The sequence below is a fragment of the Panthera onca genome, chromosome D3, assembly GCF_046562875.1.
Source record: "Panthera onca isolate mPanOnc1 chromosome D3, mPanOnc1 haplotype 2, whole genome shotgun sequence".
Taxonomy (NCBI): Eukaryota; Metazoa; Chordata; class Mammalia; order Carnivora; family Felidae; genus Panthera; species Panthera onca.
In genome coordinates, this window is record NC_138350.1 from 73,930,451 (window position 1) to 73,957,924 (window position 27,474).

The 27,474-nt window shown below is 37.5% G+C and overlaps 1 long non-coding RNA gene across 1 annotated transcript; it reads left to right on the forward strand.

The window, feature by feature from the left end:
- The first annotated feature begins 3,702 nt into the window (after positions 1–3,702).
- LOC132665124 (uncharacterized) lies at positions 3,703–13,160 on the forward strand. The gene is made up of 3 exons (XR_009603985.3): positions 3,703–3,824; positions 6,561–6,646; positions 12,823–13,160. It is a non-coding gene; the product is annotated as an uncharacterized LOC132665124 (long non-coding RNA).
- The last annotated feature ends 14,314 nt before the right edge of the window (positions 13,161–27,474 follow it).

Sequence of the window (27,474 nt, forward strand, 5' to 3'; positions counted from 1 at the left end):
GAGACTTCTTCATAGATTCTAGATAAATGTCTACTATCAGATATGAGATTTGCAAATATTTTCCCCAGTATGTGGCTTGTCTTTTCATTCTATTAACAGTATCATTCAAAGAACAGGTGTTCTTAGTTTTGATAAAGTCCAATTTATCATTTTTTGCTTTTATGTATTGAAATTTTGGTGTGTGTATATAAAAATTGAAGTATCTTTGCACCTTTGCCAAAAATTAATTGCCAGCAAATATGTGGGTCTATTTCTGGACTCTCTATTCTGTTTCACTGATCAACTTATGTATAATTATGCCAATTCTACCCTGTCTTGAAAACAGTAGGTTTATAAATATGTCTTGAGATGAGATAGTGTAAGTCCTCCAAATTTGTTCTCCTTTTTAAAAGTCATTTTGCCTATTTTAGGCCTTTTACATTTCCATATAGATTATAGAATCAGCTTTTTCAATTCCTACAAAAAAAAGTCTGGATTTGAATTTTTTTTGGATTGTATTGAATCTATATATCGACTTAGGGAGAATTGAAATCAACACAATATTAAGTCTTTAGATCCACGGCAATAGTATCTGTCTCCACTTATTTAGATTTTCTTTTATTTCTCTCAAATTGTTTGGTAGTTTTAGTGTACAAATCTTACACATCACTTGTCAGATTTACCCCTAAGTATTTCAGGTTTTTTGATTCCATTGTAAATTTTTTAAATTTCAATTTCTGATTTTTCATTGCTAGTATACAGAGATGCAGTTAATTTTGTATATGTGTCTTGTCTGCAACCTTGCTAGACTCATGTATTAAATCTAGTAGTTTTCTTTTTCTTTTTTTTAATTAAAAAATTTGTTTTTACATTTATTTATTTTTGATAGAGACAGAGCACAAGTGGGGGAGGAGCAGAGAGAGAAGGAGACACAGAATCTCAAGCAGGCTCCAGGCTTTGAGCTGTCAGCACAGAGCCCGACATGGGGCTCAAACTCACAGATTGTGAGATCATGACCTGAGCTGAAGTCGAACGCTTAACCAACTGAGCCACCCAAGTGCCCTTTTTTTTTCTTTTTTTAACATTTACTTATTTTTGAGAGACAGAGAGACAGAGCATGCATGGGGGAAGGGCAGAGAGCGAGGTAGACACAGAATGTGAAGCAGGCTCCAAGCTCTGAGTTGTCAGCACAGAGCCCAACGCAGGGCTCGAGCCCATGAACTGTGAGATCATGACCTGAGCTGAAGTTGGACACTCAACCGACTGAGCCACCCTGGAGCCCCTCTTTTTTTTTTTAATGTTTATTCATTTTTGAGAGAGAGAGAGAGAGAGAGAGAGACAGCGTGAGCGGGTGAGGAGCAGAGAGGGAGGGAGACACAGAATCTGAAGCAGGCTCCAGGCTCTGAGCTGTCAGCACAGAGCCCCACAAGGGGTCAGACTCACAAACTGCAAGATCATGACCTGAGCTGAAGTCGGAAACCTAACTGCCTGAGCTACCCAGGTGCCCCAAATCTAGTAGTTTTCTTGTAGATTCTATAGGAGTTTCTGTACAGTGGTCATATCATCTGTGAATAAAGATAGTTTTATTTCTCTCTTTGCAAACAATTTCTCATTTCTTTTCCTTACCTCATTGTGCTGAGTAGGCCTCAACACAGTATAATGTTGACTAGAAGTGGTAATAGATCTTTGATATATTCCTGATCTTTGCGGAAAGCATTCAACCATTCAACATTAACCATATTTTTAGCCATAGTTTTTTTGTAGATACCCTATATTAGGTTGACAAAATTCACTACTACTGCTAATTTGCTGAGAGGTTTAATGAGGAATGGATACTGGATTTTGTTGAACACTACCAAGAAACATTAAAAGAAGAGTTTTTTTTTTAAACAAAACATTTTTTTCTTATAGAAAAACTCGATGTCAAAAATACACTAATTTTCATAGGTTATTCTGTATATTTACCTCAATCTCAATAAATATATAAGCAGGATTTATTTTAGAACTATAGGTAGCAAACTCAAATTTATATGAAAAAATGAATTGTCGAGAATAGCCAGGAAAGTTTTGGGGGAAAAAAAAAGAGTAATTCAGGAAAAGTAGGTACAATGTACAATAATGAATTACAATTAAACCGGTGTGATACTGGCACATGAATAACAGTGAAGCTCTCTTGTGGGAAAAGAAACATCTTAAACTGCTGGTGGGAGTATAAATGCCTTCAGCTTTCATGGATGGCAATATAGCAAAAATCAGTCAACAGTTTAAAAGCATGTACCCAGTGATCAAGCAACTCTACTTTTAGAGGTTTATTTTATAGGTTTACTTCCACAGCTATGAAATAATTTATAATCAAGAATATTCACTATAGTATTTTTTATAGGGATTAGTTAGAAGCAGTGTGAATTACAATGATGGGGAACAGGTGTTAAAAGATAAACTAAGACATATTTAAAAATTGAGGAGTGTATCTGAACAAAACTCAATTCGAATAGGGCAATGCCAAACCAAAAGTGGTTATAAGCCCTCTAACAACAGGAGCTGGGGAAGATTTTATAAAGAAAAGACAGAAGCAAAGTAAGAAAAATTTTTTTAAGTTTATTTATTTACTTTGAGAAGGGTGGGGAGGGGCAGAGAATGAGGGAGAATCTCAAATAGGCTCAGGCTGTCCGCGCAGAGCCCATATGGGGTTCAAACTCATGAAACTATGAGATCATCACGTGAGCCTGAGCCGAAATCCAAGAGTCAGATACTTAACCGACTGAGCCACCCAGGCACCCCAGAGTAAGGAAATTCTTGATTGGCCATAGCTTAAAGCCTAGTTGGCTGTTTGTGATCAGTTGTACTTAGTTTCAATTTTGTAATCTTGAGGCATCTACAGGCTTAGATTTTGGTTTGCTTAGGTAAACCACCACGGCATTAGAGCAACTTCAGTGTAAGGGTCTCTTTGTTTAATTAATTTAATTGATTAAATAAATTATGGTAATTCCATGCAATGGAACTCTATCTAAACAGCTACTAAAAATGAGTTTAGGGGCGCCTCAGTCGGTTGGGTGTCCTACTTTGGCTCAAGTTATGATCTTACATCGTGAGTTTGAGCCACGCATTGGGTTCTGTGCTGACAGCTCAGAGCCTGGAGCCTGCTTCGGACTCTGTGTCTCCCTCTCTCTCTGCCCCTCCCCCGCTCACACTCTGTCTCTCTCCATCTCTCAAAAATGAATAAACGTTAAAAAAATTTTTTTTAAATGAGCGTATCCCATGTGTATGCTATAGTTAAGAAACATTGTCAAGTGAAAATAAAATAAGGCACAGGCAGCATGTATGGTATGCTGTCATTTGTGAAACACAAAAGAATATGTATGCTTACATACTTACATGTGTGCAGATTATCCCCGGAAGAGTATAGAAGAAAAGAGAGAATAGTTGTTACAGTGGCTGATGGACTTCAGCCAGATATTAACTTATCACCGAACACTTGTGTGCTTCTCAACGTCATGTCCATATGTATGCATTTTCTAGGTAAATGAAAGAAAATCATTGTTTCAATTCATAGGCTAAAGAGTAATGTTTACATTAGGCTAAATTATATTGCTCCTCGTTTATTGTGTGCCCCAGAATATCAGAAAACTATGTGTTGCTGTTGTATTGATTGGTTTTCAGTATAAATTATTATCTCATGCTCTATCCGGGATGCATAGATTGACCTTCGCTTCTCCAAAGGGCATCTGAACTCCTGCAGTCTCCCATGACTTCAACCTTACTGAAGCTGCTTATAGTGGGATATGGAAACCAGCACTTTGGCTAATAGACCTTAGGGTAGACCTTGACAACCCGAACCCTTAAATGTAAGTCAACCATCATTCAGCTACAAATTTGTGATATTAAACATGTACTCTGCAATGTGAGGCAAATTAAAATCACAAAGTATTTCCATGCTCTTTCCATCCTCATCCAGTCTGTCCCTGTGAGACACTGTACTGTCCCCATTGGCAGTTGTGATGAGTGTGGCTCTCAGAGGAAGGCCTGTTGGAGGTGAATGTCATGAAGCAGGCTCCCTCAGAATTAGAGAGAGATTGATTTCCACGGTGGCAAAGTGTAAACAAAATTCTTTGCTCCCCTGGGAGAAGCCCCCAAAAGGAAGTAATTCATGGAAGAAGTAATTACCAATTAAATAGTAAACGTGCTACTTGGCCTGTAAGAAGAATTAAAACATATTTACACTTCAAAAAGAAGCAATTAGTGATAGTTGATTCACTAAGGAAAGTGCCAGACCAGGACAGAGGAAAGTGTGTAAATAGATAAAGACAGAGAGATTTATTATTAAATTAAAGTCCCTTAATTACTGCAAATGTTAAATATGCAGTTTTCTGACATTTAAATGATGCTTTTCACCAAAATGAAAATGAACTGTCCACCTTGGATTCTTACTTCCCAGGCAGGATGTAAATGTCAGTCCTAAATTAAAGCTAACTAGTTTCTGCTATACATTAAAAAAATTTTTAATTAGAATCAATAAATCATTAAAAAAAATTGAAGTTAAAGTCATCTGGTCCAAACGTTTAGCCTTCTCCCTAAAAGGAGGCATATGCCAGAAGAGTCCCTGAGGTTTGGGTTTAAGGTGAGACCTCTGCCATCAAGACATGATGGGCCAAAATCAGACTGGACAAGTGCAGATTCCCAGTAAAAGCCTGTGTCCTGATCACCTGCCCCCTCTTCCTTGGACCTTCAATGTTTCCAAGTGATGAAAGGATTATTCCCTGAATTAGAAACACATTTCTCTTTAAAATATAGCATAGCTACCCTTTATGAATCATCTACTGTGTACCAAGAGCTTAACATGTGTTTTCTTATTTCAGCCTCCTAAGAGCCCTCCAAAGTATGTTCTATGATCATTATTCTGCACAACTCAGATTGAATGGCTGACTTTTCTAGGTCAAGGCTCAGAAAAAGCTGGGATGCAAACCCATGTCTCTTTGCCACAATACCATACTTCCACTGCTAAAAACAATGAAAAGAGAACAATAATAAACTTAAAAATGTTTTTAATTAGGAGGGCCTGGGTAGCTCAGTCAGTTGAGCATCTGAATCTTGATTTTGGCTCGCGTCATGGTCTCAGAGTTGGGGGATCAAGCCCCACATCAGGCTCTGCACTGAGTGTGGAGCCTGCTTGAGATTCTCTCTCCTCCTCCTCCTCCTCCTCCTCCCCCTCCTCCTCCTCCTCCTCCTTCTTCTTCTTCTTCTTCTTCTTCTTCTTCTTCTTCTTCTCTCTCTCTCTCTCTCTCTCTCTCTCTCCCTCCCTCCCTCTGGCCCTCATCCTCACGCTCTCTTTCTCTAAAAATAAATGTTTCTAATCACAGCTTTAGAGAACATTATTGTCATTCTAGATGTCCCTGGCTGAGTAGTCTCTAAACTTTTGACCCAGAGATACTGGAAGCTACTTATTATCCTTAAAAAAATTTATTTTCCTCTTAAATTTAACAAGGCTGGTTTCTATTGTTTGCCACTCGGCATCCTGAAAGCATAGTTCAGGTTCTCTAATTCCCACTTTAATTGTTCTGTGTGTTCACTGAACTCCAGAAGGACTTGTAAAAACTCTTCATGTGTTTATCAAGTGCTGGGCACTGTGCTGTACACAGGAGATAATAAACTTCTTAACATGAGCCTTTCCAATCAGTCTATTTCTAAACTGGATATTAATTAAGAAATAGTGTACAGTGATCAATACTTTGGACACACTGGACAAAACTTTGTTCACCAGGTTTCTTTTTCTGCAGGACTTCTCAGAGCCTTTTTGTACTAATGTGCCCTGTGAATCTTAAAAAAGAAAGAGATAATATATAGGAATTTCATATGAAATGTATATGATGTGGAACTTTTTTTGAGGATTCTTTTGTATGAATAATATGTAAATAAACATATAAGGGAATGCAGGGATAATAATAGGAGCTATGAATGAAAGAAAAGGAAGGAAGTTTGATAAAGGCAGTAGGATTTTTAAAAGGCATGGGGAAAGAGCAGAAGGGAGAAGGCCATGGCAATGAGCTGAACTCTGAGAAGGCAGATTAGTAAGGTCAAATTTTTTTTAAATGTTGGCTTCAAATTACCATCACATGCAATATGTAGTGAAAACTCCTCAAAAAGAAATTTTATACAGTATTCTTAAATCATAGCATATTGAGATCTTAATATATCTCATTTTTTATTAAAATTTTTTTTAATGTTTATGTACTTTTGAAAGAGAGAGAGAGAGAGCAGGGGAGGGGCAGAGAGGGATATAGAATCCGAAGCAGGCTCCAGGCTCTGAGCTGTCACCACAGAGCCTGACATGGAGCTTGAACCCACAAACCATGAGATCATGACCTGAGCCGAATTTGGATGCTCAACCAACTGAGCCACTCTGGTACCCAATATACCTCATTTTTAATACAAGATTTCAATAAAACAAAAGTGACATGCAGACTATATGTTACAGACTAGAGTCCAAGGTGGAAATCTACTTCCCTCCTGAGTTTACACCAGGAAGGTCTACAAGGTGCTGGGCATCATCAGAAACAAAACAGCAAATCTTGTCTTACATGTAGGGTGTCCACAGTTGAAATACTTCAAGGCTGTTCTGATCTGTCTACTTCAAGAGAGAAATAAAAAGCTGGAGAAGACTGAGAATAAGGTAATTAAAATTGTCAAGAGTATAGAGCAACTTTACATGAGGCATGAATAAAGAAACTATTTAGAGTGGAAAAAAGTTAAAAGGCCAAAGTTTATATGTCAGTATTTATAAAGTACTTGTTACATGCAGGCCTTGTGCTAAAATAAAATCTTTAAGATATGGATAATGGAAGATCAGTTTTCATGTTACATCCTGGAATAGGAAACTAACTTTCTCCTCTTGTTTCTAGAAGCTTGAAGAAATTTTTTGAGGGTGTAGGGAAAATTAAAGGAAATCCTTATTTACACAAGCCAATCTATACAGAAAAAAACTCATTTTCTTAAAGGATTTGTAAAAGTGTGTTCCATGATATTAACAAGGCTAAAAAAAGAGGGGAGGGGTTACCTGATTCACTCATGTCTTTTTTTCAGTGATTTTAATATGCTACAGATCATCTTGACTCCCTATTAGAATATGCGGTGGTTCGCAAACTTCTCTGATCATTCAATGTTATTTTGAAACCATATCATGTTGTATAAATGTTGATTCAAGGAATAGATTTTGGCAAATATTCTTACAGGTGATAAATACTTAACAGCTTAAAGGGGAATTTCTGAGATCTTAATAGATCATTAACCTGTGAGTCTGATAACCTAAAGGAAAACTACCTTTCTTTGATTTTCAGTTAGCTTCTTAATGTTCCCAATGGATTAGAAAGTAGGTATATATTTATGTTTTCTGTATCGCTGAAACCTAAGGGAAAGAGTACCTTTATAAAATGTTAACAACTCACCTAGTATCTGTATGTACACTCTTCATTAGGATCCTCACACCAGTCTTTTTAAGCAGATGTTATTAAAGTATGATTGAGAGATGGCCAGTTATTTTCCCAAGATTACACAGCTTGTAAGTGGAGAGGCCCAAACCTAATTTGGATTCCACACTTTGTTTTCTTTTCATTACAATCACTCTTTATAAGATTAGAGAATATATGGCTTTATCTAGTTCAGAACTTGTCCTAAAATTTTATATATTGTAATTTCTTGACATACGTAAGCGAAACCCAAATCTTCCTGTGGTCGGTTTAGATACTCCTTAAGTCTTGCCTTATACAGAATACAGAATTTCATTCTCAGCCTTACCCCAAGGAATCTTGTAGAATTTGAACAATAAGTGATTATTACTGGAACATTTAATACACTGATACATTCATGGGAGGAAACACAGACCTGCCTCCTTTTATTGGGTTTAACAAAACCCAAAATGACTTTCATAAAGCAAATTTTTCCCTTTTAACTTTTAAACCCATGTGCACTTTAAAGGAAATTTAATCCACATGTTTCTAAATCATTTGCACTTAATTCATCAGATGTTTGGTAAGAGCTATTTGATTTCCTAGAAGCCTTTGTTTATAGGATTTTAAAGCCCTTCTTTCCTTGAACTAAGGAGTCTCATCTCATAAGGTTCTCCACTGAATTAAGCCACAAATGACTCAAATGCAGGATCCCTAATCTTGAATTTCCCAGGGAACGTCTCCCAGATGGTCCTGTAAAGGCCAATTTTTCCTTGGCTTCCCTTCTGTTACACTAGAATATCTAGTAGAACATCACAAAAGTGGAACTCAATCTACCTTTAGACTATTGTCATTTTTGCTGTGGATGCAGACAGTTTCTGTGAAATCTAGGCTTCCTTGCCTTTGTAGATTTAACCACAAGACATCTTGTCCTGGAAATCAAATTTTTATTTATTCCCCATTCTTTCTAATTTTATTTCAAAAGTTTCCTGAAAAAAAGCTACTCATGTCCATAGTCAACATGATTGCCCATTGATATATTAGTTTCTTCTAAAACTTCCATGCTTGCTTTTGTGTCTACAAGAAAATACCCTAAGAGGAGGAAGGACATAGAAAACCATGTGATTTTGCTACTTAATAGAAAAATGACAGCTGACTTTCTTGTTAGAGAATTTGGAGCCCAGCGTCCTTTGTAATCAAGTATGTTCGGAAGGTCTAGGGCAAAATGCCTCAGGTTGTAGCAGTAGTAATTAATAATTGTACTAAAAATGGCTATTAGTTTAAATTCAGTTGCAAGTGCAGTATGCTAATAATTAGTAAGGATCCTTTGTATACTATCTTTTTAAGTCCCTTTGCCCAAATTCTTGAGGCAATTCCTCAAGATTATAATAGTCATTAATCAATATTGGCATTAATTAATATTATCATCAATAAAAACTAAGATTTATTCACAATGTGCTAGAAACTGTAGTACCTCTCTTTGTACTCCTAGTGGCCCTATGAGGTAGATGGTGTTATTATGCCTCTGTGTTATTGTGGCCAGGAATTCCACTTGAATACCTAGTGTTAGTTGCAGAAATATCTTATCATCTTCATTAAGGAACAAAAAGCTTTTGGTAAGAGACTGGTCCCAAGTTTAGAAGTTATTCCTCAAAGGCAACAACTTTCAGTAATTTTAAAGAAGTAGTACCTTCTTTAAAAGACTCGGGGCACCTCAGTGGCTCAGTCCGTTAAGCATCTTACTTCAACTTCAGCTCAGGTCATGCTCTCGCGGTTCCTGGGTTTGAGCCCTGCGTCGGGCTCTGTGCTGACAGCTCAGAGCCTGGAGCCTACTTCGGATTCTGTGTCTCCCTCTCTCTCTCAAAAATAAATAAACATTAAAAAAAAAATTAAAATTGTTAGAGGACTCAACTAGAGGGATTGTTGACAGATTTCTCAAAATATTTGCTGAGCTTCAGAAAAATGTGCAATAGGAAGGCAGAGAACAGGCAAGAAATTGAAAAGAAAAGATGAAGTAGTTTGAATAAACAATGTGTTCTCTAATTAGCTTTTAGCCTGCTATTGGTCATTAATTAATCCATTATCTGTGGTTAACTCAGACCCCTCCCCATTCCTTCTCCTGTAGCCTATAACATTCTAGCGTACTGAGGAAAATGAGATCATCCTTGTTTAGCTAATTTGCCAACTTGTTTTCAATGGGGTTTGCAAGAAGAGGGGAGGACATGAATTGCAGAGACAACAGAGGGGGACCTTTTAGAGGAACATGGTGTAAGTGAGGTGGTAAGAGATGAGAAACTGACTGAGAAAACTAATTTTGATGGGAAGACCAGAGATTGTTTAATGAGGAATAAGAATTTTGTGTTCTGGATAGGGTTTGATGTGAATTATCTTCCCATCTCTGCATGAGACGTTAAAAACCATTTTGTCCAATGCCCTATGGAACTGGAGCTCTAAAATGCACTCATGAGCTGAATTCTGCTTCAAACCGAGTACAGGATAAGAACAGAAGTTGCTCGGACTTGGCCATACACACAGAAATTACAGATTCATTCAACATATTAATAAAGCGCTTACTCTGTACCATGATCTGTGCTAGATACTGGGGATACTATATGAATAAGATATTGTTTCTGTCCCCAAGAATTTCACAGTCATATGAGCAACATGGGCATATGAATAGACAACTTTAATACAGCATGGGAAGAGTTAAGAGGTAGGTAAATATGGGGTACTTGAAAACATCTATGGAGGGTGCCACTCTCCTAGTAACAGATAAATTCAGGAAATGTGACTTACAGTGAGAAGGTAGGAGATGCTCTATATGGCTACGTGGGAAGATTCCGAAGGCTAAGAAGTTGATGGCAGCTATGGGGACTGAGGCTGGAAACATTTCATCTTGGAGAACAGCTAGGGATAGATATGAGAATTGCCACCAGCCCCCAAACAAGGCCTACCTAATATGTGGCACAAATCTGCGGTCTTTTGTGACATTTTTAGCAGCCTTTAGCAACCACTGAGTAGATTTTCAAAATGATGTCCCTCTCCTTGTTAGTTAAAAATGTTTTTAATGGAGAAGCATTTTTCATGTACCAAGAAAAAGTGTATGTGGATGGATTCGGCCGTGAGTTAGGGATGGGAAAGTCTGGTTTGTCTTCCCATGTTTTCTTGTGGTGGTGACTACAGGGATTTTGGGCTAAGGTTTGCCCTGTTAAAGTAGAGTCGTGAAAGTTCACTCATCTCCCAGGTCGACAACCCAACACGATAAAATCACATGATTCAACACTGACCTGTAACAAAAATACCTACTCCTCAGGTTCACCAGGATTTCTATCACTTCCCATCTTAATCAGTTTGAGCTGCTGTAACAAATTTCCATGGACCGGGTGGCTGAAACAACAGACATTTGTTTCTCACAGTTCTGGGGTCTGGGCAGTACAGATCAGATATCCATAGAGGGCCCACTTCCTAGCTTGTAGAAGTCTGTCTTCTCATTGCATCCTTCCATGGGGAGAAGAGAAAGAAGCAAGCTCCTGTGGGACCCTTACAAGGTCACTAATCCCATTCACAAAGGCTCCACCCTCAAGACCACATCCAATTTTCATTACCTTCCAAGATCTCCATCTCCTAATATCACTACATGGAGTCAGGGGGAGAAATAGGGCTTTGACATATGAATCTGGGGGAGACACAAACATTCAGTCTATAACACTTTATTTGACTCTGTGTGTTGCTAATGAATGAGGCCACCATGAAGCCTGATGTGAAGGGCTTGGCAGATTCATATGTTTGAACTGGAAGCATAATTGTGTCATCATTTTCTCTTAGTTAAAAAAAAAATGAAGTCTTTTTTTTGTTAGATACAATTGCGTAAGGCCACTATGCAGCACAATACTGTGAAAATGAGCCTTCGAAACCGTTTACTCCTGTGTGGCACGTGGCTCAGCCTGTCATCAACACAACATTGCCCCTGACTCCCCAAGCCTGAAAGGAGAGACAAAACATTCTGTAATTGGAGATTGCTTTGAATTAGTTTTAATTTGATTAGTAATATCCCACAAGGCTACCCTAGTATATAGAGATTATGGACAATTAAAGCTGTGATCAATTAGATCTAAATTGTTAGTCCATTAAGAGGCACTAACAAGAACTCTGATTTTCAAAGTCTTTTTCCCTAATCCTCCTGCCCTAACACTCCTCATGATGACAGACAAACGCATTTCTATTACTCCCGTATTATTTCACATTATTTAGTCAAATCCACTCATTTTCAGCACTTAGGGGCATGCAACCAGATATCCTAAGTATAAATAATGTTTTAAAAATCTTTGCAAATGCAACACACTTCCTTTTTATCACCATCATAAAACCAATAAAAAGGATCATCAGAATGGCTGTAGCAATCGAGAATATGCAGACCATGTGTGCGGTACAAGGGCCTATCATCTCTGGATAAATTAGGTACAAATGTCCTCAGATTAGTTTGTAAAAGCTTTAGAGAGATGTCTTCAAAGGGCACTTGAACTCTAAAGATATGAAGTGAGAAAAAGCAATGAAGAAAAATCCCGACTTCAAAACTACACTTTATCCTTTTTCTTTTTCTATTTTTAGTAATAAACCCAGAAAAAAAAATCTGCTAGAGGAATTTTCAGGGACACATTTCAGTTGGCCTCTGTTCAGGCCATATGTCTTCATCCAGGTCAAAAATATCTCTTTTATATTTTCCAGTGAAATCCTCCCAAGCTTTCAAGGAACAGGTCACAAGCTACATTCTCCAAGAAACTATCCATGTTCAACCCGGAACATGGACCTGTAAACTTCCATAGGCATTTATTTGTGGGCCCCCTTACAGTCATGTTGTGATACTCTTCTGTGTCTTAGTTGTCTTGCCCTTCCTAGTTGTACTATTGTCTATACTCTATAATATTTGGCAGAGGATCCTGAACCCAGAAGGCAAAAGTAAATATTTGCTGAATTTATCAATGACTTACTAAATTCAAATCACTGAACAAGTTTACTCTTAGGGCCTTTAAAAGATTACATATATTCTTCTTTTTTTTCATTACTAAAAAAATACCCAAATTTGAGTTTCACTGAGATTTGTTATTATACTTGTCACCCTGGTACATCTGCAAAAATATCTGATTGTCCACTTAAGGAGGTTAGTAGAGGAGAGGATCCATGCCCTAGAATGACAAAGGTGCTCTCTAAAGCTGTGATCAGGAGTAGATGTTTTACAAAGTCTTGGTCGGAGTTGACATTTAGAGAAATTTACCTACAACCTCTTGATATTTTATGAAATCTTATGTTCAGGGGATAAAGCCTATCTATGTGAGAATGTTATACATATTCTGTGTGTAATAAAAAAGAGAAGATTTCAGGTAACAGTTTTTATTTGATTATACAGTTTACAAGAGAGCACCTATTCTTTTCAAGGCAACTGTACCTAGACAATGCAAACAGCAAAGGGATTGAAGGTGATGGAAGAGAGGAAGGCTGTCTGACCGTGGCTCTGAGGACATACAAAATGACTGCTTCCCAAGTTCAAGACTCTGTCTACACTTAATCACGAATGCTCAATAAATGTTAGCAATAAATCATTTGAATTTCTGGAAGGAACCACTGACAAAGGACACAAGAGTAATAGCTCCAGATGGGGAATCATAAGATTAGGGTTTTAATTCTACCTCCATTCCATTGGAATTTTTGTTTATTATTTTGTAAAATAAAGTCATACCCCCTTCTTTAGTTTGGCATGTTTATAGAAATCTAAGGGCCTATTATTATTATTACAATACAGTAGGACAGGGGTGGTGTGTACAAGAAGTAACCTTAGTGAGCCCAAGCAAGAAAGGTCAAAGGGGAGGTGCAGAGGTTCACAGGAAAAGATGACCCCATAGAGATAAGAAAGGCAGACAACTGTGGAGGACACGAAAGTAAGGCCTGCATTCCATCCCCAGCTTTGCCATATCACTTTGTTGATATTGCTTCACTTATTTTAGATTCTGTTTCCATAATTCTTACAAGCCTAAAGATCAGGGAAAGAAAGGCAGTTAAAATTAAGTTAGTGGGAAGAAATTATGAACGATTTGAGTTGGCAAGGACCTTAGTAATTGTATAGGGGTCAGCAAACTTTTTCTTCAAAGAGCCAGATGGTAAATATTTCTGGCTTTTCAGGCCCTATGATCTCAGTCATAATTGCTCAGCTCTGCCATGTTAGCACAACAGCAGCCATAGAGAATACATAAATGAATGGGTGTGGCTGTATTCCAATGAAACTTTATTTATGGCCCTGAAATTTGAATTTCTTATAATTTCCACATGTCACAACATATTCTTCTTCTTTTGATCTTTTATCAATGACTTAGAAATGTAAAAGCTATTTTCAAATCATACAGAAGCAAGCAGCAGGCCAGAGTTGCTCATAGACAGGGGTTTGCCAACTCCTAGTCACATCCCACCTGCTTATATACAAATACAGAACAGAGACCAAGAGGGGAAATGATTTGCCTGAAGTCACACAGCAAGTGTCACAGCCATTTTTGTCCTCCCGACCAGACTTGCTGTTTTCATTTAATTTTGAGGAAAAAGAAAGGAAGGAGGAAGGAAGGAAGGAAGGAAGGAAGGAAGGAAGGAAGGAAGGGGAGGGAGGGAGAAAAATTTCATCAGTAGAGGATAGTGCTAGATGTTGGATTGTTGAAAACATAAATTGTTGGATTGGAGAACATAATGGTACATCATAGCATATCTTTGTGATTGTAGATATTCCAGAGACCAGTTGGGCATTGACCTGATGGGGTAAATATTCATGCTTGTAAAAATACTGCTATCTGCTACTCACTAGAAACCTCACCAACATAGTAGCTTGGAGACCATGTGAACCTTTTAGCAGAAAGAAAGATATATATTTTTTTTAAAACGGTGCCAAGAACATACAAAATGTGATTCTGCCCCTAAGAAAACTCCCACATTTGCCCCCCTGAAAATAAGATTTCATAAATTTTCCAGTGTTTTTCTGTAATAATTGCTTTAATCTCATATAAAGCCCTCTAAATACTAACTCCTAAGCATGTTGTTAACTGTCTACTCTTGGTTACAACTTTAGATAACATTATTGTCATTCACTGCTTTAGATGGGATGGTTCTCTAATTACTAATCTTGCTAGAGAAACTAGAAGGAAAAGGTTATATTAAAAGTACTTTGATAGCTGCGGTGCTGCCTGGCATTGGATTAAAGATTCCTTTAAAGATTCCTTCTGTCTTCAAATATTCCTGATGTGGCCACCCCAGGCAGAACAGAGGCTGCTCCTTCAAGGCACCCTGAAGCTGCATGTTTTACATGTGGCCGTATATTTGGACGCAGTTCTCACGGTCAAGGACATATAGTGCTGTTACCACCATTCTATAGATGAGGAAATTGAAGTTCAAGTAGCTGAGGCAAAACTCATAGCTAGTTAGTGCTACACTTGGGAAGGAACTCTATAAAAAGGACTTTAATTCCCTCACAGAGCACAAGAAGTTAATGTCGTAGCTCCCTGATGGCATTGAACTTCATTAATTTGGTGTTAATATTTCCAGTGTGAAGCATTCTAATGAAGTGTTTATTCAGTGAGAGGAGGAGTAGAGTTGATCCTCGGTGTTGTAAGATTCAGAATTTCTTCTATTTCGTGATTTGTGGGCTATCCTGCGCTGTTGGGATATACAGATGTCTCTGTGTAAGAAATACCAATTCAAGGGGGGAAAGTTTCATTTTGGAAGGAATCATTTGCACTGCAAAAGGATTCTTAACAAAAGATTTGTATTCTGTTTCCTCTAAATAGCGAGTTAGTTGAGTGCATTTATAACATGATTTTATCTATGAAAATATTTGATTGACAAAATTAGCAAATGGGTCCATTTGTTGGTTGTTGTGAGATAAATGTTAGACAGATAGATAGATGAAGACTGACTGGAATCAAATGCAGACACCAAAGCGTGATAGGAAATTAGATGAACAGAGTTTTTTGAAGGCAGTACCCCCTTCCTCCCAGAGCATGGAAACCCTTAGTGAGGTTAAAGCACACCAACCAGTAAAGACTGGAACAAGTCATAATGGGGAAGCCAAATCTCTGATCTTTGGAAACATTCATATCTTGGTAAAATTTGCTTTTCTAATATCTCAACCTCATCTTCATTCTACTCTGGGAAACAACAAAGAATAGATTGCTTCTATTCCTCAGATTATCCTGGTAATTACGTGAAGACAACTTACACTTTTTAAAACTCATATCCACTTCCTTTGCTTCTTATAACACATGATTCTCGAGCTCCCCTGTCCCTTACATTTGTCCTCTTCTGAACAATTCTATCCTCATATGTCACTGTCCCTCTTACCTTTAGGGAACCAGCACTGAAAACAAATTTAATAAATGTGTTCCAAAGAGCACTGTGCAGGATATGGAGACTCTACTTGCATTAATGCAGCCTAAGGAAAAAGTTCTTTGAGTCTTAAGCCTCTGCTCGTGCAAAAAAGGTCACTGATTTACTTTTGACAGTTTTGAGCCAACATTATAATGCTCAGTCCACATCTGCTAGCACTGTTTTCCATGAGTGACTGTTATGAAACATTTAATTTTAAAGCATTTTCTTTTCCATTTGGTATTAATTCAAAAGAAAATGGGGGTCACAATAAATCAACTCCGTGAATGTTTACATGTACATTACAATGGAGCTGTACATGTTTCCCGTACACGGACCCTTATTTCATTGAGGGGAACTAGCTTGGGGGCACTTGCCCATGGAAAGACCTTGGACTCAAGCAGATACCAGTGGATTGTTTCAATGTTGTTAACTGAAGTGGAAATTCTGGTGACGAGAGACTTCTGTTCACGTGAACTTGGTCTGTGCAAAATGTGATTTCAAGATGGTTTTTGGTGGAAACCTGCTGTTTCCATGCCACTGGCTTATTACTCACATTTTAAAATGTACTCCACGCTAGGCAAGACCTACGTGTGTTGCATCACTTAAAAATTATTATGGCTGTCTTTTCATTAAAATGTTTCAATAACCCATGTGAAACTCATGAAATTAAAAACATGAAAAATACCTGAGTGATAAACATGTACACAGATTTTTGATTGATAAACATGTACACAGATTGATGACCTTGGCTTCCATGACAAAAAAACTTAAAAAATTTTCATGTCAAATGATGTTTAGTTCAATTCAATAAAAGGAGAAGGTGTGTGTATACAGGGGGTGAGTGTGGTAGTGGTAGGAAATAGTAGACAATCCACAGTTGTTTAAACAGTCCTGGTTTTGTTGTTCGACTGTGTCTGTGGCAGAGAAGAGACATGATACTCATTGATGCCCATAGATCAGTCACCTACTGGCATGATCTCTCTGTGAAAAATAGGATTCTATGGCCCCAGTTTCCTTATTTCCTTTATTACCACTGCCCTGTACGCTGGATTCCTTTATAATCCAATGTGAGCCCCTACCTTCTGGACCAAGGATGACATAAACATGTGGCTCTTATACTGGGCCCATGCAGAGCTCAGTAATCATTCTTGACTGGTACTTATTCCCACTTATCCTGGATACAAGATCATACTCACTCTTAACATAGGATTCTCGGCAGCCAAGAGACACAATTGGTCTAAGAATTTGCCATTGTCTTTCAATCTCATTCAAGGAGTCCATTCCCTTCTAGTGGTCTCCATCCTCCACCTTTGTGTTCTTCAAGTAAAGATGTCTCAGGAATGTTTATTCATCCTGGACTAGTGCATTCCTGTTGACCCCAATCCAAGGGCTGGAAGACTTGAAATATCAAGAAACAATGAACAGCCAGGGAATGAGGCAACTTGAGGGAGTCTTAAATAATCCCCCAATATTCTCCGTTATGTCATTTTATTTCATAGTAGCTGGGTCATTTGTTTGTTAGTGAGTGAGCTAAAGAAAGGAAATAGTTGGAACAGTAGACCTACTATCATTCAGGAAAGGTCTTTTCTATGTTTTAGTGGAGTAAAAACAACTAAAGTACGGCTCATCCTTGAAGAACTGTAGCCTAACAAATGCCAACATAATGGTATCAATACACCTTAATTAGCGGGAGATGATGTCAATTAGTGTTTCTTTTCTGTTCTTTTTATTTTTTTCAAACAATTTTATCTTTAAAATCAGTTATCTTTTGCAATTCTTGCTGGCTTGCAATCCTTTCCTCCCTCCCCCCTCCCTTCCTTCCTCCTTTCTTCCTTTCTTTTCCTATTTACTTGAGAATTTTCTCCCACTCATGAACATTTGGGAGAAGTTAAGCCAATTCAGGGATGACATTTCATGAATATTACACCTAGTAAGCAAAACATATTTTGTCCCTTTTTTGGATGCTTGAATTAGAACTCAGCAAATAAACACAGGTGGGAGGTGTCACTCATGCAACAGAAATTACTGTACACTTACCTCTACTTCAAGGTACCGTAGCTATTCTCTATGTTGAAAAAGGCCTTGGACACTCACCATTGTTGTGGGTGGCGTTATCATTATAACAATAGCTAACATGTATTAAATGCTTACATTTTACCAGGCATGTTATATGTATTACCTCACTTAATCCCTAACAAATGTATAAAGTAGAAACCTTTCAAATGACTATTTTAGTGAAGGGGACATTGAAGCTTATAATGGTTAAAAGTCTTGTCCCAATGTCTCTGTTACCAAGTGGTGGAGCAGGATTTTAAACCAGTCTGCTTTCCTCAGATTCAGAGCTCTTAATCGATGTGCTTTATGCCTCCGCGGATATAGTAGGAGGAAGGATGTGTCTTCCACCTCTCTCATAAATAAGCTTTTGTCTGGTAAGTTTGTCATTGCTACCTGTAAGAAATGAGAGACCTGATGATATGAATAAATTAACTCAAGTGCATTTGACTCCAAATTAGAAGGTGCAAAGCATTGTTGATAAACTACTAGCTAACCACCCTAATTCCACATTTCCTGAGTAGTAAGAAGGAAGTTACAACCTCTCTTAAATCTCTAGACATGCAGGATGATAATTTCCCAATAAACTAAATCCTGTTACTATCGGAAGATTTGAAATTTTCTAACGATTATTACCGATGCCTCTAAACAACATGGGTTGGAGACAGCCAATCAAAAGCCTTGGCTGGGTTATGCTTCAGTTTTATTTCCAAAAGGTAACTTAGCAGAAATGGAGTAACTGTTTATTATTTTCTGTCATTTTTATATCATTTTTTGCCATGCATATTGTGCAGTAATTGCAGGAAATTAAATTTGAATCTTGTGACACAAGCATGTTGTGAATATCATAAAAAACACATATGTTCATAAATGGTAAAAAAAAAAAAAGGAAAGGAAAGGAAAGAAAGGTGATAAAAATTACATTTAGAAACTTTTACAATCTTTCAGAATGATGGAAAAGAGAATGTTGTAACGTTCTTTGTTCAGGCCGAATTCTAGGCTGAAGAGTTTTCAGGAGGCTTGGTGGGCATATCTGTATTTTTGCTGTTTTCTCCAGGGCCTTTTAAATGGTATTGTTTGAGTAAGAGGACATTTGAAATCCCACATAGAGGACTGGCTTGAGAAGTCCCAGCCATGTCCAGTAGATACAGAGCCTATGGATGAAGCCATTTTTCATTTGCCACATAGAAGTGAGAAGAGACAGAAAATCATCATAATTCTTTAGGCTTCTGGTTTTGTTATGTCCTTTCTCTCTTGTGGAACCTGCTGTTACTTTCCTGGCTACCTCTTCTCTTCTATCTGATCCCTTTACTGATATTGTGGAAACATTCATGAAGCTGAATGCTCACATCCTGCTGTCTGGTTTGACCTAGAGTCAACCTCATCACTAGACATGATGGAAAAGCAAGGGACCAACGCTTGAATGCGGATAACAGTAGCATCTCACATCAAGCTGTCATTGTCTGATTTCTCTGGGTCCATGGGAGGGTCTCTGGGGTTTGGAACAATCTCTCTCTATGTTTTCCTATGGTAATGCCAGAAAATGAACTCATCCTAACACATTTGCAAAATTATAAACCACTGGCTTTTACCAAATTAATGCAATTCAGAGTTGACGAGTTATGTAAGCACCCAGCTCTGTTCTGGCCCAAATCCTCTGTCAACCATCTAGACAGTATTTACAGTGCAGATCAATTCTAAGCTTTTGATGAAGAGTTCTCTGATGACTTTAGTCCACAATAGTTCTTCTCTTTGAAGTACTTATTGATTGAGTTATTCATTTAACTTTAACTGTTAGGAATTAATGACTAGGATTTTTTGGTAAAAATTTCAAATCTTTGTGAGTAGAAATTAGGTATTAACTATCCTTTAGATCCTGCAGAATGTTTAAACAATATCTTCAGCTTCATCAAAAACCAAACCTAGTATATTTGTCTTTCCACACCAGCCTTGCTGCTTTCCTTATTTATTTATTTATTTATTTATTTATTTATTTATTTATTTAATGAAATTTATTGTCAAATTGGTTTCCATTCAACATCCAGTGCTCATCCCAACAGGTGCCCTCCTCAATGCCCATCACCCACTTTCCCCTCCACCCCAGCCCCATCAACCCTCAGTTCTCAGTATTTAAGAGTCTCTTATGGTTTGCCTCCTTCCCTCTGTAACTTTTTCTCCCCTTTCCTCTCCCCACTGGTCTTCGGTTGAGTTTCTCAGAATCCACATATGAATGAAATCATATGGTATCTGTCTTTCTCTGTATGACTTATTTCACTTAGCATAACACTCTCCAGTTCCATCCACGTTGCTACAAATGACCAGATTTCATTCCTTCTCATTGCCAAGTAGTATTCCATTGTATATATAAGCCACATCTTCTTTATCCATTCGTCAGTTGATGGACATTTAGGCTCTTTCCATAATTTGGCTATTGTTGAAAGTGCTGCTATAAACATTGGGGTACAAGTGCCCCTATGCATCAGCACTCCTGTATCCCTTGGGTAAATTCCTAGCAGTGCTATTGCTGGGTCATAGGGTAGATCTATTTTTAATGTTTTGAGGAACCTCCACACTGTTTTCCAGAGTGGTTGCATGAGTTTGCATTCCCACCAACAGTGCAAGAGGGTTCCCATTTGTCCACATCCTCTCCAGCATCTATAGTCTCCTGATTTGTTCATTTTGGCCACTCTGACTGGTGTGAGGTGATATCTGAGTGTGGTTTTGATTTGTATTTCCCTGATGAGGAGTGAAGTTGAGCATCTTTTCATGTGCATGTTGGCCATCTGGATGTCTTCTTTAAAAAAGTGTCTATTCATATCTTCTGCCCATTTCTTCACTGGATTATTTGTTTTTTTGGGTGTGGAGTTTGGTGAGGTCTTTACAGATTTTGGATACTAGCCCTTTATCCAATATGTCATTTGCAAATATCTTTTCCCATTCCATCAGTTGCCTTTTAGTTTTGTTGATTGTTTCCTTTGTAGTGCAGAAGGTTTTATCTTGATGAGGTCCCAATAGTTCATTTTTTGCTTTTAATTCCTTTGCCTCTGGAGATGTGTCCAGTAAGAAATTGCTGCGGCAGAGGTCAGAGAGGTTTCTTTCCTGCTTTCTCCTCTAGGGTTTTGATGGTTTCCTGTCTCACATTTAGGTCCTTCATCCATTTTGAGTTTATTTTTGTGAATGGTGTAAGAAAGTGGTCTAGTTTCTTTCTTCTGCATATTGCTGTCCAGTTCTCCAGCACCATTTGTTAAAGAGACTGTCTTTTTTCCATTGGATATTCTTTCCTGCTTTGTCAAAGATTAGTTGGCCATACTTTTGTGGGTTCAATTCTGGAGTCTCTCTTCTATTCCATTGGTCTATGTGTCTGTTTTTGTGCCCATACCATGCTGTCTTGATGATGATAGTTTTGTAGTAGAGGCTAAAGTCTGGGATTGTGATGCCTCCTGCTTTGGTCTTCTTCTTCAATATTACTTGGCTATTCATGGTCTTTTGTGGTTCCATAAAAATTTTAAGATTGCTTATTCTAGCTTTGAGAAGAATGGTGGTGCAATTTTGATTGAGATTGCTTTGAATGTGTAGATTGCTTTGGGAATTATTGACATTTTAACAATATTTATTCTCCCAATCCATGAGCATGGGATGTTTTTCCATTTCTTTGTATCTTCTTCAATTTCCTTCATAAGCTTTCTATACTTTTCAGCATACAGATCTTTTACATCTTTGGTTAGGTTTATTCCTAGGTATTTTATGATTCTTGGTGCAATTGTGACTGCTTTCCTTGTTACTATTGCTGTTGCTATGATTGTTCCAAGTACTCAGGCCCTAATCTTATGAAAGAAGTCTTGATTTCCCTATCTCCCTCATACCCCATAGCTAATGAGTCACAAAGTTCTGTAGATTGGCAATTTTTAAATTTTTAATTAGATTTATTTGTTTGCCTCCACAACATCTTTGTCAACGGAAGTTGTATAAGAAATTCCAGGGGCGCCTGGGTGGCGCAGTCGGTTAAGCGTCCGACTTCAGCCAGGTCACGATCTCGCGGTCTGTGAGTTCGAGCCCCGCGTCAGGCTCTGGGCTGATGGCTCGGAGCCTGGAGCCTGTTTCCGATTCTGTGTCTCCCTCTCTCTCTGCCCCTCCCCCGTTCATGCTCTGTCTCTCTCTGTCCCAAAAATAAATAAAAAACGTTGAAAAAAAAATGTTTAAAAAAATAAAAAATAAAAAAAATAAAAAAAAAAAAGAAATTCCAATATGTAAGAAAGGCAGTGATGGTAAGAAGAGGCTGGACTGACAGCCTTGAGCCTACATTTGCAGCCCTTGAAGGAACTCCCAGAACCTCTGAGGCTGAGCACTATTTGAAGTCTCACAGTTGTAGAGTTGATCTCCAAGTTGTAGAGTTGATCTCTAGTTGTAAACTTGATTTCCAAGTTGAAGAGTTGATCTCCAAGTTTTAGAGTTGATCTCTAGTTGTAGAGTTGATTTCCAAGTTGCCAAAAATGCAGGATGGTATGGTGAAGAGAACCTTGGCATGAATCAAAGGATCTGAACTGAACCTTGATTTTCTTGTATTTCTACTTACCTTACCTGATTATTAGAAGGATAAGATCCTGTTTGTGAAAGAACATTTAATCTGACAAAGGCCATGTTGATTTAGGGAACCATTACTTCTCTCCTGATCCCTAAGGTCACATGCTCCTCATGCTGTCCACCATCTAGTCTAACCACCGTTTCCATGTTCACCCTCCTTAAGCACATCTATTTTTATATCCTTTACTCAGAAATATCTAACAACCACCAGTGGCTAACTAAAGAACAAGGATCCTAGCTTAGGTTTTAAACCCCTTCACGACAAAGCTAACCTCTCTTTCCAGTATTAGCTGGCACCATCCTTCCACACAAACCTGCCGCTTTAACAAAATCACCCAACCACTCCTTTCTGAAGGTGTGACATCTTTGCCGTCTCTCAACTTGTGCCCTGTCTTCTTTGGAACTACACCTGAAATGCTATCCATGGTTTAAGTCCTGTCTTCAGTACTTCATACCCAGTGAAGCCCTTCCTGATCCCAGCCCCTGTTCTTCTTTCTTCTAGACTCCTAACAAAAGATAGGATAAATCCTCATGTATCCCTGAAAGGCAGAAAAATGTAGGACTTCTCTGTCACAGTGTAGAGGTAATAAGAGTTTATGAAATTTTCTCATCAGAGCTTAATAAAATAAAGCAAATATATGTTTGTGAAAGCCATCTCTCTTTTTTAAGATAGGTAAGACTTTATTGGGCGGTAATTTTACTCAGTTTATAGTCTTCTCATTCTTTCTGCTGAAAGACTGAAATGCAAGTCAGACCATACTGTTTTGGCAAATGAGCCCTGCCGCTCTGGGCTCAGTGAAGATCTTCTTTTCTGAAAACTTATATTTCCCAAATGAAAGTGTACTGGTGTCTGCACACAAAAAGGCTTAATTTTTTTAAATGCTGCACACTTATCAATATATAATTTAGACTTAAGGAAGAAAAAAGCAGGATGAATTGGAGAATATATTTAACAGAGAAAATTGTCACTTCAAGGTATGAAAGAGAACAGGGCCATCTGCCACAGACAGCAGTTCTTATCTGTGTTTGATGCGGTAACTAAAAGAATTTGTGAAAAACTAGTGATGAGACAGAATAACTCAAATAGGTTTTAAAAAATCTCATTCATTTAACTATTTCATAGAGATCTTAAGTAACTTATTTAAATAAATAGACAGTGCTTTGTTTTTAAATGGTCCAAACTTTTGTACATAATTATCTGCTTATGTTAAAAGAAGCACCTGGGTGGTTCAGCTCAGGTCATGATCTCACAGTCCATGGGTTTGAGCCCCACACCCGGGTTCTGTGCTAGCGGCTCAGAGCCTGGAGCCTACTTCAGATTCTGTGTTTTCCTGTTTCTCTGCCCCTTCCCACTCACACACAAACTCTCTCTCTCTCTCTCAAAAACGAATAAGCATTAAAAAATTTTAAAGAAGTTTTCTTTTAAATACGTTAAATCTTTTCTTTTTACTATCCTTTACACTGTATAGTTTTTTGTTTTGTTTTGTTTTGCCTTTTTTAAATGAAGACAGAATCAACTGAGTAATGATAATAGTCTATTATCATTTGTGTGATTTCTTTTATCAAGTAGAAGGTTGTTCTACTCCAGGACACCTAGAAATGTGACATTATATGGAAACTCCCCTGAAACTTTATATTTCCCTCTGTCAGTTAGACATAGAAAATGCTTATATTTTTACAGCACTGCCATTCACTTGGGTAACCTTGGAGACCCAATGATGAATTGGAATGTCCAAGCCATTATTTTGGAGATGTGCTAAGGACCAGAACTCTCTGTTATCACACAGGAAATCAGTTATAAGTGCTGCCAGGGAAAGAAGCAAATTTTAAAATAATAACAACACTGCTGCTTCTGGCCAAGGTGAAATAACACGGATCAGATTTACCTTCCTGCCTGAAACAATAAAACAACAACAACAACAACAACAACAACAACAAACAATAACAAACCAAAACCAAAATATGTGACACAGTGGATTTCAAGACAGTGGCCAACAAGCTATTAAATAAAGTTTTTAAAACAAATTAAGTAAGCCAGCTATACAATTGTCCCAAGATTACCACTCTGAGAGAATTTCTAGGTTGCAGTACAAGGAGGAGAACCCAGATGGAAGCTAGTTGAATCCCTGAATTAAGGCAGAAGTAAGAAAGATCAAGAGGGCTGGATTATACAGAGCAGAGTATGGGACAGTTGAGAGCTGCACAGAGAAGAAACTAGATTATATAGGGCAGAATATGGGTGAAGAAAGAGTTGCACAGGGAAGGACTGTGGACATTTACAGAGGGCTTCCCCAGATATTTAGCTTAGTGCTGATCAGATCATGTATGTGATGAAATTATTCCAGGCCAGGAAAAGGATCACTTCAAATGATTAGGGATACCAGTGCTTTACATTCACACAGAATTGAAAGTATCACCTGTTTCCATTAGCAAGATTGGAGAATCCCATGATTCACAGGGTATTGGGAAGAATATACAGGAGGATCTTGCCTCAATCGTGGAGAATAATTAACCCTCCCATAAGCACTGCTATAATTTTGTCTAATAAATCTTAAAAGTAAGACTGGAAAGGATGAAATTGTTTATAAGTAACTCCTGTTGCAGAACAAAAATGAAGAATATTTATAGGAATACAAAATATTCAGTACCCAAAAATGTAAAATTAATCTGGTATCCAATTAAAAATTACTGGGCATGACAAAAGGAAGGAAAACATATCCACTAATGAGGAAAAATCAATTAGTTGAAAAAGGACCAAAACTGACCTAAACAAAAGAATTAGGCTGGCAAGGACAGTGAAATAGTTATTATAACTGTATTCCATGAGTTTACTAAGTTAAGTAGAAAAAAAATACACTAGTGACATGGATTCAGACATACACACTACAATGTGTGAGGTGAAAAATATGCTAGATTAGACATTGCAGGAAAAAAAAGATTAGTGAACTTGGAGACATAATGATAAAGACCATTTAAGTGAAACACAAAGAAAGAATTTTTTTTAATTTTTTAAATGTTCATATATTTTTGAGGGAGAGAGAGAGAGAGAAAGACAGACAGAGCACAAGCTGGGGAGGGGCAGAGAGAGAGGGAGACACAGAATCTGAAGCAAGCTCCAGGCTCCAAGCTGTCAGCACAGAACCTGATGTGGGCCTCGAACCCATGAATCGCAACATCATGACCTGAGCTGAAGTTGGACGCTTAACCAACTGAGCCAACCAGGCGCCCCAGAAAGGAGAATTTTTAAAAATGAAGAGAGCATCAGTGAACTGTGGAACAATTTTAAGTGGTCTAATATAGGTTTAAATGGAGTTCCCAAAAGTTGGGAGGGATATTTGAAGACATAATGGTGGATATTTTTCCAAATTTGATGAAAACTATAAAGATCTAAGAGCCTCAATGAATCTCATTGAGATAAGCATAAAAAATACAGAGAAAACCACACCAAAGCACCTCATAATAAGATTGCTCAAAAACAGTGATAATGAGAAAATCTTCAATATAGCCAGAGGGGGAGAAAAACATGTTACATGCTGAGGAACAAAGATAAGAATGACAGTACATTTCTCATCTAAAACAGTGTAAGCGAAAAGATCATGAAGCATAATTTTAAAGTACTGGAAGAAAAAAAAATGGTCAACCTAGATTTTTATACCCAGTAAAAATGTCTTTCAAGAATCAAAGGCAAACTAAACACATTTTCAAAATATAAAAGGTAAAATAATTTATCACCATCAGACTTGCACTAAAAGAAATGTTAGATGAAAAATGATACCAGATGGAAATACAAATTTAAACAAAGGAATGAAGAGAAGAAGACTGGAAATGGTATCTACAATGGTAAATATATAAATGTGTTAATTAATATTTGAATTACATTAAAATGTTAACTAACTGTTTAAAGAAAAGTAAGAAATATTTACAGCGTGGGTGTTATATCTAAAAGTAAAATGTTTGAGGTCAGCGGCACAAAGTTTGACAGAGGAAAAAAGGTAAGATACCACTGCAAAGTTATAGTATTATACGTGGGTAGTATACTATCCTTTCAATACACAAAATAGCATAACATTACTTAATAAGTTAAAAATGTGTACTATAGGGCCACCTGGGTGGCTCAGTTGGTTAAGAGTCCGACTTCAGTTCAGGTCATGATCTCGTGGTCCGTGAGTTCAAGCCCCACATTGGACTCTGTACTGACAGCTCAGAGCCTGGAGCCTGTGTCTCCCTCTCTCTCTGCCCCTCCCCATTCATGCTTTGTCTCTCTCTGTCTCTCAAAAATAAATAAATGTTTAAAAAATTTTTCAAATGTGTACTATAACTGTAAAACAATCACTAAAATAGCAAAACAATGAATTTTACCTAATAAGTCAGCAAAGGATATAACAATGAAATTATTAAAAATATTGTTAATCCATAGGAAGTAAAATTAAAAAAAGAGGGAGAAAAAGGGAACAAAAGACCAGTAGGATAAACTGAAAACAAATGACAAGTTGATAGATTTAAACCTAACCAGGTAAATACTCATATTAAATTTAAATGGTCTAAATGCCTCAGTTAAAACACAGACATTGTATAATTAGATTAGAAAATCATGACCCAATTTTATAAGTGCCTATAAAGACAGCACTTTATTTTGTTTATTGATTGCTTGATTGATATTTATTTAAAATTTTTTTTGAGTATCATTGACACACAATGTTGCACTAGTTTCAGATGTACAAAATAGTAACTCAACAAGTCTATAGGTTATGCTGTGCTCACCACAAGTATAGCTACCAGCTGTCACCATACAATGCTCTTATATCGGCTATATTTCCTATGTTGTGCCCTTTGTTCCTGTGACTCATTCATTCCATGACTGGAAGCCTGTATCTCCCACTCCTTTTTACCTTTTGCTCATCCCCTTACCCCCTTTCCCTCTGGCAGCCATTAGTTCAGTCTCTGTATTTATAGGTCTGATTCTGCTTTTTGTTTATTCTTTTTTTTTTTGATTCCACATATGAGTGAAATCATATGGTATTTGTCT